The 16234-nt window shown below is 43.3% G+C and overlaps 1 protein-coding gene across 1 annotated transcript in view; it reads right to left on the reverse strand.

Moving 5' to 3' along the window:
- ANTXR2 (ANTXR cell adhesion molecule 2) overlaps window positions 1-16234 on the reverse strand; it is a 157314-nt gene that overhangs the window by 79124 nt on the left and 61956 nt on the right. The gene's annotated exons all lie outside the window — the stretch shown is intronic.

Raw genomic sequence — 16234 nt, forward strand, 5'->3', positions numbered from 1 at the left:
AATGTTTTCCCAGGGGATTGAAAAATTGATGGACTATGCAGAACTGGCAAAATTGACATACAAGCTACGGGACAAGGATAACTGTGACTTTAAAGATGAATGGGAACCCTTTACAAAGTATTTGAAGACGCAACAAAGCGAACTGGACTCCTTGGCTGGTTTTGAATAAACATTCACAAACCTTTTATTGATAATAATCAGCTAAATAGTTTGGGGATCTATACAACTGTGTAACATGCAGAAAACCGCATTTTTAGAGAAATCAAAGACTGGAACTGAGGGATGTCGGGGGGGTGGGGGGGTTCTGTGGGAGGAGGGAGGGGGAGGGAGGAAAAATGGGGGGGGAAATAAGGATGATATGTTTCTGGATAATATGTTTTGTTTTAATTTTGAATAAAAAAGTTATTTAAAAAAAAGAATGCACACAAAAAAGAGCATTTTCCCAGGGGAGGGATGGAAGCCTCACAAATCTATGCACATAAAAAGTCAGCATGTCAAGCTAAACCTCTAAATCACTGAGCCTCTTGGGCTTGCCAATCAGAAGGTCGGCGGTTCGAATCCCTGCGAAGGGGTGAGCTCCCGTTGCTCAGTCCCAGCTCCTGCCAACCTAGCAGTTCGAAAGCACGAAATGCAAGTAGATAAATAGGTAAACGGCATTTCCGGGCACAATGAGACTCATCACGGTCCTCTGTATGCCAGTAGCAGTTTAGTCATGCTAGCCACATGACCCGGAAAACTGTCTGTGGACAAATGCCGGCTCCCTTGGCCTGAAAGCGAGATGAGTGCCGCAACCCCATAGTCACCTTTGACTGGACTTAACTGTCCAGGGGTCCTGAACCTTTACCTAATATTCTATGCACATGGAGTTTTGCATTCAGTCATCCAAGTCGAGGAATAGCCCCAGGTGCCTGGGACCCCATACAGTGATACCTCGGGTTACATACGCTTCAGGTTACAGACTCCACTAACCCAGAAATATTACCTCAGGTTAAGAACTTTGCTTCAGGATGAGAACAGAAATCGTGCAGCGGTGGTGCAGCGACAGCAGGAGGCCCCATTAGCTAAAGTGGTGCTTCAAGTTAAGAATAGTTTCAGGTTAAGAACGGACCTCCGGAACAAATTAAGTACGTAACCAGAGGTACCACTGTACTATTGCTAAGTAAGAGCCGCACAGCCGGCGATATCTGATAGATGGAGAGCTGTGCTTTGATCAGAGTATCCTACCTCTGCTCTGAATTTACTGTGTGGTCTGGGGCAAGTTGCCAGATCTTCTCACGACGAAACTGCACCTTATGCCAAATGCGAGTACACAGAGATGTCTCCAGTTTTTCTTTAGGTCATCGCAGAAATGGGATGGAGGATTGTTACAGAGGCAAAGGTACACGGGATGGGGAAGTTCATCCATTTCTTCAAGGAATTATCAAGGCAAAAGTCCTCCCTCCCCCGGTGCAGATATGACATTTAGGTAAAATGTTCCCATTTAGTGCCAGCAGGAACCAGACTTGCCTGTGGCCTGAGTTTGTGTGGATTTTTGGCCTGGTCACAGGTGGAAAGGAGAGGGATACACCTCACTTCCCGTATAATTCAGTCCCAATGCTGCAGTTAATTAAAGTACAGTGGTGCCTCGGTTTATGAACTTAATCCATTCCGGAAGTCCGTTCTTAAACCAAAACCGTTCTTAAACCGTGGCGCACTTTCCCTGGTGAGGCCTCCTGCCGCCAGTGCCCTTCCACCGTTCGGCTTCCGTTCTTAGACCGAGGTGAAGTTCGCAAACCGGGACACTGCTTCCAGTTTTGCGGAGTTCATAAACTGAATTGTTCATAAACAGAGCTGTTCTTAATCCGAGGTACCACTGTACAGTGGTACCTGGGGTTAAGTACTTAATTTGTTCCAGAGGTCCATTCTTAACCTGAAACTGTTCTTAACCTGAAGCACCACTTTAGCTAATGGGGCCTCCTACTGCCGCTGCGCCGCCGGAGCACGATTTCTGTTTTCATCCTGAAGCAAAGTTCTGAACCCGAGGTACTATTTCTGGGTTAGTGGAGTCTGTAACCTGAAGCGTATGTAACCCGAGGCACCACTATAGTAGTATGCTAAGCTTTCAGCCCCCTTCATGGATCACTGCCTTGCCGTGGCGAAGGGGCTTGAAGAACTCAGAGAAGCTATGAACTATGCCGAGCAGGGCACCCAAGATGAACAGGTCATAGTGGAGAGTTTTGACCAAACGTGATCCACCTGGAGGAGGAACCGGCAAGCCACTCCAGTATCCCTGCCAAGAAAACTCCATGGACAAAGACAACAGGCATATAAAAGTTATGACGCTGGAAGATGAGCCCCTCAGGTCGGAAGGCGTCCAACATGCTACTGGGGAAGAGCGGAGGGCAAGTACAAGTAGATCCAGAGCTGATGAAGCGGCTGGGCCAAAGCCGAAAGGACGCTCAGTTGCGGATATGCCTGGAAGCGAAAGGAAAGTCCAATGCTGTAAAGAAAAATATTGCATAGGAACCTGGAATGTAAGAACCATGAACATGGGTAAGTTGGAGGTGGTCAAAAATGAGATGGCAAGAATAAATATTGACATCCTGGGCATCAGTGAACTAAAATGGACGGGAATGGGTGAATTCAGTTCGGATGACCATCATATCTACTACTGTGGGCAAGAAACCCGTAAAAGAAATGGAGTGGCCCTCATAGTCAACAAAAGAGTGGCAAAAGCTGTACTGGGATGCAATCTCAAAAATGATAGAATGATCTCGATACGAATCCAAGGCAGACCTTTTAACATCACAGTAATCCAAGTTTATGCACCAACTACTGGTGCTGAAGAAACTGAAATTGACCAATTCTATGAAGACTTACAACACCTTATAGAAGTGACACCAAAGAAGGATGTTCTTCTCATTATAGGGGATTGGAATGCTAAAGTAGGGAGTCAAGAGATAAAAGGAACAACTGGCAAGTTTGGCCTTGGAGATCAAAACGAAGCAGGGCAAAGGCTAATAGAGTTCTGTCAAGAGAACAAGCTGGTCATCACAAACACGCTTTTCCAACAACACAAGAGACGACTCTACACATGGACATCACCAGATGGGCAGCATCGAAATCAGATTGATTATATTCTCTGCAGCCAAAGATGGAGAAGCTCTATACAGTCAGCAAAAACAAGACCTGGAGCTGACTGTGGCTCAGATCATCAGCTTCTTATAGCAAAATTCAAGCTTAAACTGAAGAAAGTAGGAAAAACCACTGGGCCGGTAAGATACAATCTAAGTCAAATCCCTTATGAATACACAGTGGAAGTGAGGAACAGGTTTAAGGATTTAGATTTGGTGGACAGAGTGCCTGAAGAACTATGGATGGAGGCTCGTAACATTATACAGGAGGCAGCAACGAAAACCATCCCAATGAAAAGGAAATGCAAGAAAGCAAAGTGGCTGTCCAATGAGGCCTTACAAATAGCGGGGGAGAGAAGGCAAGCAAAATGCAAGGGAGATCGTGAAACATACAGGAAATTGAATGCAGATTTCCAAAGAATAGCAAGGAGAGACAAGAAGACCTTCTTAAACAAGCAATGCAAAGAAATAGAGGAAAGCAATAGAATGGGAAGAACCAGAGATCTGTTCAAGAAAATTGGAGATATGAAAGGAACATTTCGTACAAAGATTTCCATAATAAAGGACAAAAGTGGAAAGGACCTAACAGAAGCAGAAGACATCAAGAAGAGGTGGCAAGAATACACAGAGGAATTATACCAGAAAGAAACGGATGTCTCATATACCCCAGGTAGTGTGGTTGCTGACCTTGAGCCAGACATCCTGGAGAGTGAAGTCAAATGGGCCTTAGAAAGCACTGCAAATAACAAGGCCAGTGGAAGTGATGGTATTCCAGCTGAACTATTTAAAATTTTAAAAGATGATGCTGTTAAGGTGCTACACTCAATATGCCAGCAAGTTTGGAAAACTCAGCAGTGGCCAGAAGATTGGAGAAGATCAGTCTACATCCCAGTCCCAAAGAAGGGCAGTGCCAAAGAATGCTCCAACTATCGCACAATTGCACTAATTTCTCACGCTAGCAAGGTTATGCTTAAAATTCTACAAGGAAGGCTCAAGCAGTATGTGGACCGAGAACTCCCAGAAGTGCAAGCTGGATTTAGAAGAGGCAGAGGAACCAGAGACCAAATTGCAAACATGCGCTGGATTATGGAGAAAGCTAGAGAGTTCCAGAAAGACATTTACTTCTGCTTCATTGACTATGCAAAAGCCTTTGACTGTGTCGACCATGGCAAACTATGGCAAGTTCTTAAAGAAATGGGAGTGCCTGATCACCTCATCTGTCTCCTGAGAAATCTCTATGTGGGACAAGAAGCTACAGTTAGAACTGGATATGGAACAACTGACTGGTTCAAAATTGGGAAAGGAGTACGACAAGGCTGCATTTTGTCTCCCTGCTTATTTAACTTATATGCAGAATTCATCATGCGAAAGGCTGGGCTGGATGAATCCCTAGCCGGAATTAAGATTGCCGGAAGAAATATCAACAACCTCAGATATGCAGATGACACAACCTTGATGGCAGAAAGTGAGGAGGAATTAAAGAACCTTTTATTGAGGGTGAAAGAGGAGAGTGCAAAATATGGTCTGAAGCTCAACATCAAAAAAACGAAGATCATGGCTACTGGTCCCATCACCTCCTGGCAAATAGAAGGGGAAGAAATGGAGGCAGTGAGAGATTTTACTTTCTTGGGCTCCATGATCACTGCAGATGGTGACAGCAGCCACGAAATTAAAAGACGCCTGCTTCTTGGGAGAAGGGCAATGACAGGCCTAGACAGCATCTTGAGAAGTAGAGACATCACCTTGCCAACAAAGGTCCGTATAGTTAAAGCTATGGTTTTCCCAGTAGTGATGTATGGAAGTGAGAGCTGGACCATAAAGAAGGCTGATCGCCGAAGAATTGATGCTTTTGAATTATGGTGCTGGAGGAGACTCTTGAGAGTCCCATGGACTGCAAGAAGATCAAACCTCTCCATTCTGAAGGAAATCAGCCCTGAGTGCTCACTGGAAGGACAGATTGTGAAGCTGAGGCTCCAGTACTTTGGCCACCTCATGAGAAGAGAAGACTCCCTGGAGAAGACCCTGATGTTGGGAAAGATGGAGGGCACAAGGAGAAGGGGGCGACAGAGGACGAGATGGTTGGATAGTGTTTTTGAGGTTACCAGCATGAGTCTGAACAAGCTGCGGGGGGCAGTGGAGGACAGGAGTGCCTGGCGTTCTCTGGTCCATGGGGTCACGAAGAGTCGGACACGACTAAACGACTAAACAACAACAAGCTTTCAGCAGAAAATGTCATTTGGCCCTCAAGAGATTTATGGTGATCAGCCAGCTGCAAGGAGCACCAACACCAATGGGGTGTTGAGATCAGGGCCACCTTCACACGAGTTTATCCCATTTCCCTTCCCATTTCCATAACTGTTAATATCTGCCTTATATTTCAGCTTTCACATGATGTAAAAGCCACTTGGGGAAAACTAATGGAATGTAGCATACATTCAGCACTAATTTCTGTATTAAGGGAGACCTACAAGTTAGGTGGGGGTTAAGTTCCGAGGATCGCCCCTAAAGCCAAAATTGCATAGAGTCAAAACTCATTGGGTTCAATGGTGGGGGAATTGCCAAATAATAAATAAATAAATAAATAAATAAATAAATAAATAAATTATTATTATTATTATTATTATTATTATTATTATTATTATTTATACCCTGCCCATTTGGCTGAGTTTCCCCAGCCACTCTGGGCGGCTCCCAATCAAGTGTTAAAAACAATACAGTCATTTTCCAAAGTCATTTCCCCCAGAATCCAGCCCCCCCTTTTTTAAAAAATGAAATTTTTGTTATCAGCATAAAGCCAAATGCTTGCAAATTGAATGCACACAAGTTTGCATAGTTACCGTATCTGATTTGGCTGGAAGGGGAGGGGGAGCATTTGCAGGCCCCTTAACTCAAAACTGTGGTAGTAAATTGGCAAAATTTGGACAGCATGCCAGCACAAAGTTCTGTTGTGTTTTCATGGAGGACTCATGGGGGAACAGAAGCACACACGAGTAGAAATGGGGGGATAGCAATGATGCGCAATGATGTTTAGTGCCCTGTCACTTCACACCCACTGCTAGGAATTTTTTTTCAGCATGATGCGCCAGTCTATCAGTCAGAAAGCCACAGTTCGCTAACACAACAGGTATAGCAGCATGAAAGAAAACAAGTCAGAAGTGCTAGCATTATAATCAGGAAAAGTGATGCCATGTTCTCCACGTGTAAAATGCACCCAAGGTAAAAACATAGCTATTAATCAACGGTGCCTCTCGCTTGGCTAATGCGCTCCTGTTGTTGTATTTTGCCTTTTTTTAAAGCACTATTTAAATGAAATATTGTTTTATCGCATTTTAATGTTGCTTCTCTCTCTCTTGTGTGAACAATGAAGAGCGGGTTATAAATATTTTAATGGGGTTGTTTTATTGCATTTTTCATTGATGGCGTGCTTTAAATTATTTCATATTTTAACAACTTTGTGCGATTGTTTTTTCATGCTTTGTAAACCGCTTAGAAACCATCTGGGGCATTTTGCGCTATATAAATCAATTAAACGCTAAGAGACAATAATAGCTTGTTAATTTAAATAAATAATAATAACCACATTGGGCCATTGTGAGGGCTGAACCTGGTAAACAGCCGTGAAGTCCTTTGCAGTTTAATAAATGCTGAATCAATGGAGAAAAGGGCAAGGCCCAAGAACAGCTGATTCTGCTTTGTCTGCAACTTATTTTGACTCAAAGTGAAGACTGTTAAAGCCTGATTTGCCAAGTGGTGCAAAACTATCGACAGAAAACCGTAACCACAGAACCTAACCAGCATTTTATCCTGGAAGCTATAAAAGTGACAAAAATAACTAGTCGAAATGAGTTCCCTGAATTAGAAAATATGAGATTTTAAAAATACACATATTTGTAATGCTGGCAGTGAATTCGATGGACAATGATTTACCCATCTCAGAGAGAGATACCATGTGGTCTAAAGATTCTGGTCCCGCGGTGAGGACCAGGGATGTGCCGAACTACCATTTAGCTGTGTGAAGTACTAACTCATGTACATAAAAATTTCAAGATTGGCAATAAACACACTAATTACCACTCTGACAACATACATACAGCATAAAAACCACTAATTATAGCTGGTTGAGGCCTTCTGTGAAGAGCAGGCAGGCATCGGAGAAACATAAATAGTAAAGTGGTTTTTCATTTCTTCAAATAACCCTGGAAAACCCAAGCACATGGCGAGGATTATAGATCAGCTGTCCTCCACTTCCCAGGCTTTGACAGGAGATTCAGCAAGTTTCCATTTATGCTTCACTTTGAACTACAAGGGGCTGATAATACACAAGGCAGTCTTTAGTGTTAAGCACTCTAGCCTTGGTATCCAGTTCCACTTTTATTTACTCCTGTGATAGGAATTTTGAGATCTTAGATATATGGTAATGTTCATAAGCGTACCAACCAGGCACGTACATAGATCAGCACAGGAAGACCAACCTGGAACCATTTTGATTCCTAAACTGAGCAAATGTTTTCTCTACAAGGTCAAAGTGGGAAACCTCCCATGGTCTCTTTCCTCACAAATCCTGTCTTAAGGGCACATTTAAGATATGAATATGTGAGCCTGTGACCTGGCCCAGGAACTAAGTATTTATCATTACAAAAGACTGGCCAGGCTCCCCAGGAAATCCAGTCAAGTAACCTGCCAGACAGGAGATAAACAACGACAGGAGAAAAAAACATTCAAATTTTATGTTTTAGACCGCCTTTTTTGTAATGTAGGTATGATGTACCTGAGGGGTGGTCTTAGGTTACACCCCTTCTGTGATGTATGTATGATGTTTCTGGGAGTGGTCTTGATCTACAGGGTGGCAATTTCAAAAGTCTTTATAAGGACTTGCACACCATTGTTCTGGGTTCCTCCTCTTTCCTGAGGGTGAGGGGAGCACCCTGTTGCAACCGATCAATAAAGATCAAGCTTACTAGCTGCTTTGCTTCTCAATATTCTCTGGTTGGCCTCTGTTGTCTTCTCCTACCAATAGGGAACCTATGTAAAGACTCCATATGGGCTCTTGGATACTCCATAAGGGAAAAGGGCAATTTTTGTTTACAACACTCCCACATTTGAAGTGGTCTTCACTTCACTCTTAACTTGCACCTGAATTATTCCCGAAGGACAGAAATTTAAGAGGAATTCTGCCTTTGGGACTTAATGTAGGTGCACCCTGGTTTCTGTTGGAAGCCGCCCAGAGTGGCTGGGGAAACCCAGCCAGATGGGCGGGGTACAAATAATAAATTATTATTATTAATTATTATAAAAGTTAGATGCCAATGAAGCACAAGGCAAAATTCCTCTTGGATTTCTGCAATATTCTGACTTCTCCAGGATGCCAGTTTCCAAAAGATGCTGCTGTCAGACTGGATCTGTTTCCTTCTCTCAACCTTCAGCTGCCAAAATGCCTGACAAATATCTCAGGGAACAGACTCATTGAGCACATCAAGTATCAGTTCCGTTTTTTGATATGCAGCGGCAAAGATTAAGGGACACCGGATTGACAGGGAAGTTCTAGGAGCGATGGAGTCAAGTCATACAGATCATCTTCACAGAGATAAGTGTTTCAAGACCTAAGAAAAACCATGTCACCTTTGCAAACGTCATGTTTGAGAGCTGCAAGCAACCCTTTCATTTGTTTTGATCTCTTTGAAATGTATCTGCGGCATGTTTTGTGCGATTTAAATAAGCACCTCAGATCAAGATATTGTTAGCAGGCTTGTGGAAGTGCAAGCTTTGAATGATCCAGTGTGGGGGGGAAACTGCGGTAGATTATATGTTCCAAGTTTACCCAAAGTGGAAGGGACTGCAAAAAAATATGAAATGTGGCTTCCACTTCAAGAAACTGACCCAGACCTAATGATGAACAACAGATCCACAATTGCAGTTTCTGTCCATTCCTCAGCGATGCAAGCATGAGTTCAGTTCACCCAATTTATGCAGCCATTTGCTTCTTTTTTAGGGGGGGAGTCAGCACAAAAATGTGTACAGTGGTACCTCGGGTTAAGTACTTAATTCATTCCGGAGGTCCGTTCTTAACCTGAAACTGTTCTTAACCTGAAGCACCACTTTAGCTAATGGGGCCTCCTGCTCTGCCGCACTGCCGGAGCACGATTACTGTTCTCATCCTGAAGCAAAGTTCTTAACCTGAAGCACGATTTCTGGGTTAGCGGAGTCTGTAACCTGAAGCGTATGTAACCCGAGGTACTACTATACACATTTTCATGACTTTCTACAATACACGCAATTTTGTATAGAATTTTGCATCGCAATTTATGCATCCATTTGCCTTTTTTTTAGGGGGAAGGGGAAGTCGCCACAAAAAATGTGCACACGTTTTCATGACGTTTCTGCAACATGCGCAATTTTGTATACAATTCTGCATCGCAATTTATGCATCCATTTGCTTTTTTTTTTTTCAGGGAGAAGCGGAAGTCGCCACAAAAATGTGCCCGCATTTTCATGACATTTCTACAACATGCGCAATTTTGTATACAATTCTATATTGCAAACTTTGGAAGAGGGCGAGGAGCGTGCTTCGGTTCATGAAATGCAAATTAGGTAGGCTCGCTTTAAAATGCAAATCATTTCTCACCCATCCTTACCCAAGCGCCAGATTGCTTAGGTTAGGCAAGGTGACTTCATCACATGCTTTCAAACAGTTCCCTGGGACAAGGCCAGTAATGGAGGAAAGGGATGCTCAAAACAGACCCACCGGATTGTTTCTCAACTATCCCAGGGCTGACAAGGAAGTTTCTGGAACAGTGGCGAAGTCAGTTTTGGGGTTTAGCTTGAGGGCCGATGACTGTAAATAAACCTTAATGGCCAGTGCAATTCTCTCTTTTCTTTGTGTTTGGATTGGGTGATGTTAAAGATTGAAGGAGAGGGAGATGGCTCGCTGCCACATGTCTACTCATCTTTGGTTAGAGAAGGGCTTCCCCTTCTCTTGAATTACAACTGACATTTCAATCCACTGTAACCTATTTGCAAAGTATTCATTTGCTCCTTTCTTTATGAGCATCCAATAAAAGATTGCCATTTTACGATCCATTAAAAAAAGATGGGGGGGGAAATTAAATAAAAACCATGAAAGACATTTGCTGGAAGCAATAAATAATTTACTTCCAATTTCCACGCACTGAAGATTAAACTGGCAACTGCTCAAAAAGTTATTAAAATGATGGTAAGTAAAGAGGGTTTTGGAATTGAGGTACCAGAGTTGTGTTTTTTTTAAAAGAAGTCAATAAAGGACTGCAACATATTTTCAGGACTTGGGGCATTCGAGATATTGAAAATAAGAATTTGTTCAAACTACCAGAATTCCATTGCAGGGTGTGTGTGTGTGTGTGTGTGTGTGTTTCTTAAATGACCTTGCTAAAAAATGGGAACGTAAGGAATGAACGCTATGGTTTTCCCAGTAGTGATGTATGGAAGTGAGAGCTGGACCATAAAGAAGGCTGATCGCCGAAGAATTGATGCTCTTGAATTATGGTGCTGGAGGAGACTCTTGAGAGTCCCATGGACTGCAAGAAGATCAAACCTCTCCATTCTGAAGGAAATCAGCCCTGAGTGCTCACTGGAAGGAGGTGAGAAGAAAAAGGTTACCTACCCCAGACCTGGGGAATGGACTATGTATGACATTCTAACTTACAGCAACATCTTCCCCATCACTTCATCAGAGCACGATGGCACAAAGCACAAGGCTGAACTGAAAGAATTGTGGGAATTCCCCCCCCCCCACGCAAACACAGATGTGTGGGGCACCTTTACTGTGTCATTTGCTGTATGATGAAGATTCACCTCTTTACCCTGGCCTTTGACACTTGAGATGATGAAAAGAAGAAGAAGAAGAAGAAGAAGAAGAAGAAGAAGAAGAAGAAGAAGAAGAAGAAGCTGCATATCTCACTGGCTTACCCCACCCACTCTGGGCAGCTCCCTACAAAATATTAAAAACACAATAAAATATCAACCATTAAAAACTTCCCTGAACAGGGCTGCCTTCAGATGTCTTCTAAAAGTTGCGTCATTCCTTATCTCCTTGACGTCTGATGGGAGGGCATTCCACAGGGCAGGCGCCACCACCGAGAAGGCCCTCTGCCTGGTTCCCTGTAACTTCACATCTCACAGTGAGGGAACCACCAGAAGGCCCTCGGAGCTGGATCTCAGTGTCCGGGCTGAACGACGGACATGTGTATTCTCAGGAGCTGCCCTATTCTTATGATAGGTTTTGTTTTGTTTTTTGAACTATTTCTAATCTTGTGTTTTTAATTGCTGCAATCCAACTCCTGGGGCCTTTTTGCGATGGGTGGGTAAAAATTCAAAACAATACAATTCCACAACTCTGTGGGCTGAGTTCTGTATTAATTATGCTTTGTGTAGGAGATGGGCGGATGCCATTTAAGTGTGTGTTATTATCTCCTGAAAGTAATTCTCTTTTCTTTTCAAGTAACTCAGGAGTTCTATTAGCTCTCTCTCTCTTTATATCAGCTTTTTTAAAAAAAAACAAACCAACAAAATAATATAAAAGCTTGCTGGAAGAAGCAGGCCAATGTTTTTGCAAGCACGCTTAGCTATACCATATGCCTGCTTAAATCATTTCTATCAAACAAGTTGTAGGGTTCATTTCAGTCCCGCTTTCCTTTCCTTCGCAATACGCTTACTGGTATTTATCCAATTTGTGCTGTTCCTCTTGCCAAATTGCAGGTTTGAGATCTCAACTAGGCGGAAGGACAGCTGCGCTATTGTTGACCGTCTCACCAAAATGAAAAAGAGGGGGGAAAGAGCTTGCAGGCACAGCCCAGCTCACCAGAAGAAGTCAGTGACAGCTGCCTCTGTTGGTCATTACACTCTATGGAACAACCAGGGCTCTGAGAACTTCGAAAGGAAAAAAGGAGATATTTTTGGCCTTTGAGGGCAGAGGGAGTTGCATGAATTTGAGCTTTGTTGTAAAAAAAGTGCAAACGAAGACTTAAATAAACTGTCCAGCCACGTTTCCCATCTCACATTGTTCTGTCTCCAGCTTTCGGGACAGAACATCCAAAGCAGAAACATAACTCTCTGATATAGAGCAGGCGATAAGCCCTTTGCCAGTTTTCTGTCATGAGATTTGTTGTTCTTCTTCTCTCCTTCGGCCCCCCGCCTCCCAAACCACCAACTTGCTCCCATTAACAGCAATTTCCCAGCTGTTCCAAGCTGGGCAGCCATACATCAACCGAAGAAACGAATCTTAAGATAAGATGCCACCGCTTTCAAAAGAGGGATGTTTCCAGGCTCGTCCTAGCACCAACAGATAATGAAACATCTGGGTGGGACTAGCTGAAATGCCCTTTGTTTGAGAGAAGGAATCAATCTCCTGAGCTAATGGGCACTTGGCGATCTTTCCCACATGTGTGGTCTGCTCTATATTCCTCCCTCCGCCCAAGTGCCTTTTCAAACCCAGGAGGGGAAAAAGCAGAGATCTCCGGAGTTATTTCAAAGAATGCCATTGTTGCGACAGCAAGCGAGGAGAGACTGCGTTAGATGGAGCAGACTAATGGGGATGGGGGCACATGTCCGCAGATAACAGCTCAGAGACTATACAGCTGGCTTTGAGGGCTCGTCCACCAGCACGCTGTTAATTATTTAAAGGAGAGGGCAGAGGGAACGATCGTCACATCTGTCACCCGCATCCAGGCAGGACTGCCACTGTTCGCGGGACCAGATGTGTTTATTTGGGACGTACACTAACTAGCTCCTTAATGGTTCCGAATCCTTAGCCAAAAGTTAATTAGGCAAACACGCCGAACATTCGTCACCTTGCATGGCAGCCCTTTTTCCTGCCTGCCTTTTTTTGTGGGGTGGATAACAAAACAAAACTTTGATCAGTTCTCACGCACAATTTCTCATACCAACTGGAAAACACCAAATTGGGGAAGCTGAAGTCACCCGGCTGCAGTGCATTTATCTATCAGAGACAGATAGTGACATCAACAAATAAAATAACAATTTGGGGGGGGGGGTTGCACCCCACTGATCTGACTACGTTGCCCCAGCCACTCTGGGCAGCTTCCAACATAATATACAGAAACATAACAACAACAACAACCACAATATCATACATTAAAAAATCCCAATACAGGACTGCCTTCAGAGGTCTACAGAAGGTTGTATAATGATAAGAGAAATAGAGAGATAGGAGAAATTGGGCTGTCAATAACTCAAGTTCTCGTCTTTTAACTCAACAGGATCATTAGCTATCACAAGTTCCAGAGGGGTAGGAACATTATTATTATTATTATTATTATTATTATTATTATTATTATCATTATTATTATTATTATTATTATTATTATTATTATTATTTGCCCCTTGAAGCAAAAACAGAGGGTTCTATTGCACCCCGAAAACCAGAAAAATTGTTAATAGGCTATAGCTAATTTCAACAGACATACTGGCAGGAGCATAGAGATGCAGAATTTTTAAAGAAGAAAAATACAGCAGCTATATTTTAAACAAAAAGGGTTAGGGGAGAATTTTGCTTCCATTTTTCATTTCAAGGCAAGCTTTGCTAACACTTTTCAAAACAATACAGAAACCGAAACACGGCTATCCTTTGAAATACGCACTTCTCCAAAGTTTGCAGAACAGTTCTCTTGCCATGTAACGTGTACAAAAATAACAATATTAGGGCAAAAGATCCATAACGATGTAGATACTGGTGAAACTGACATGCATATTATGAGGGGAACCTGCATGGGAAACATGTATATCAGGCAAGATTACATACTTTAGGAGAAAGTCACACTAAAATGCTGATGAATTTTCAAGAGGATATAAAAAAAGAATTCTTCAGCTGATGTGGAAAATTGGAAGACTGGAAAAAATGAGGAAGTGGAATTGGAAGATTTCTCCATCCTGAGCCCAAACCAGAAAAAAGAGGAGTGTGAGGGTCTTTTAAATTCTTTTTTAAAATATTCTGGGGAGTACTGAAGTTTCAGAGAAGTTATTCAGGGGCTACGATTCAGGGAATGGTACGATCGAGGGGGTCAGGGAAATAGGTGCACACTCCCCACTGCTTGATGCTTACAGATGCGCTCCTTGCATTGTTTGTGATATCTGAATGCAAACTTCTCAAGAGTCAGTTCTGCCTGAATAATCATCGCTGGCTGCCGATCCGGCTACCGAGACCCATCCAACCTCTTGTAACGTATTAACCCCTGAACATCTGGGGACTGGGTTATCTGAAAGACAGCCTGCCCAGTACAGGCATGTAAGATCACCCAGGGCATATGGGGAGATTGTATTTGTGGCACTGCAGTCCATAAAATGCCACAGGGCGCTGACCCAAAAATTGGCATTTTCTGCCATTGCCCCTGCACTGTGGAAATTTCCTCCCTCTGCAAATATATGAAGCATAATCTATTCGTTGCTTCAGGTGTCTTTTTTGCCCAAGCTTCCCCTGACAGATTTGCTATTTCTAGATTTCTGCTTACAAGAATACTGCCTTACTCTCTCTTTTAATGTTTTTATGTTGTTTTTGTACATCGCTTATGGAATTTTTTTATTTTTTAAAAAAAGATATTATATGGTCTAGAAATGCTTGGGGGGGGGGGAATAAATGAAACCACACTAGTAAGTATTTCTGCAGCATCTTAAATACAAATAGATTTAGTGGACCAGAGCCCACTTTGCCACAAACGACTGTAGTCCACAAAAGTTTCTGCCAGACTAAACAGGTTCGGCTTTATGGTGTCACAAGACTCTTTGTTGCTTTTGCCAAAGGAGACGAACAGCACAATCTGAACCCAAATCCCTTGGGTGAGAGTTGAGCCATAATGAAAACCAGGGAGCCGAGGACAACAAGGGCAAACTGTATCATAGGGGTAGTAGAAAGAGAGGAAGAAGGAAAGATGAAAATTGTAAAATCATAGAGTTGGAAGGGACCTAAGGGTCATCTAGTCCAACCCCCTGCCAGCGCAGGAATCTCAACATAGTCGTCCCCCATCCAATTTGAAACCATACCAGACCCTGCTTAGCTTTGCAAGGACAGTAGTAGTTTAATCGCTACACCACTATACACAGAATGAAAGGGTTTAAGGTCAGTGAGAAAGAGAAGGATTGGTTTGAGAAGATACAGTGGTGCCTCGCAAGACGAAATTAATCCATTCCGCGAGTCTCTTTGTCTTGCGGTTTTTTCGTCTTGTGAAGCACGGCTATTAGCGGCTTAGCGGCTTAGCAGCTTTAAGAAAAAGGAAACAAACTCGCAAGAACTCGCAAGACGTTTCGTCTTGCGAAGCAAGCCCATAGGGAAATTCGTCTTGTGAAGCACCTCAAAAAACGGAAAACTCTTTCGTCTAGCGAGTTTTTCGTCTTGCGAGGCATTCGTCTTGCGGGGCACCACTGTATTGAATTATTTGGGTAGGTTTGAACACTTTGGGGCAATTAAAATGTCAAAAGTTAAATAAACCTTGTGGATGGAGGAGTGTTAACGTATATAAAGGTAAAGGTAAAGGTACCCCTGCCCGTACGGGCCAGTCTTGACAGACTCTGGGGTTGTGCGCCCATCTCACTTAAGAGGCCAGGGGCCAGCGCTGTCCGGAGACACTTCCGGGTCACGTGGCCAGCGTGACATCGCTGCTCTGGCCAGAGCCAGAGCCGCACACGGAAACGCCGTTTACCTTCCCGCTGGTAAACGGTCCCTATTTATCTACTTGCACCCGGAGGTGCTTTCGAACTGCTAGGTTGGCAGGCGCTGGGACCGAGCAGCGGGAGCGCACCCCGCCGCAGGGATTCGAACCGCCGACCTTTCGATCGGCAAGCCCTAGGCGCTGAGGCTTTAACCCACAGCGCCACCTGCGTCCCGTTAACATATATAAAACTGTACATATGGTTGATTTGAATATGTTATTATTGATTATGTATATCCAATGTATCAGCCGCCTGGGGGATTTCACTGTTTATGTTTTGGTTGTTGGTAAAAAATAAAAAAATAAACAATTTTTTAAAACAATCGCTGCACCACTGAGACCAGTCCGATACATACTTGATCAGTCCCATTGAACTCGATCAGACACGCTTCCAAGTAAATTGTGTACAGTGCTGCAGCGATGCACAAC

This window comes from Podarcis cretensis (assembly GCF_951804945.1).
Source record: "Podarcis cretensis genome assembly, chromosome: 9".
In the NCBI taxonomy this organism is placed as follows: Eukaryota; Metazoa; Chordata; class Lepidosauria; order Squamata; family Lacertidae; genus Podarcis; species Podarcis cretensis.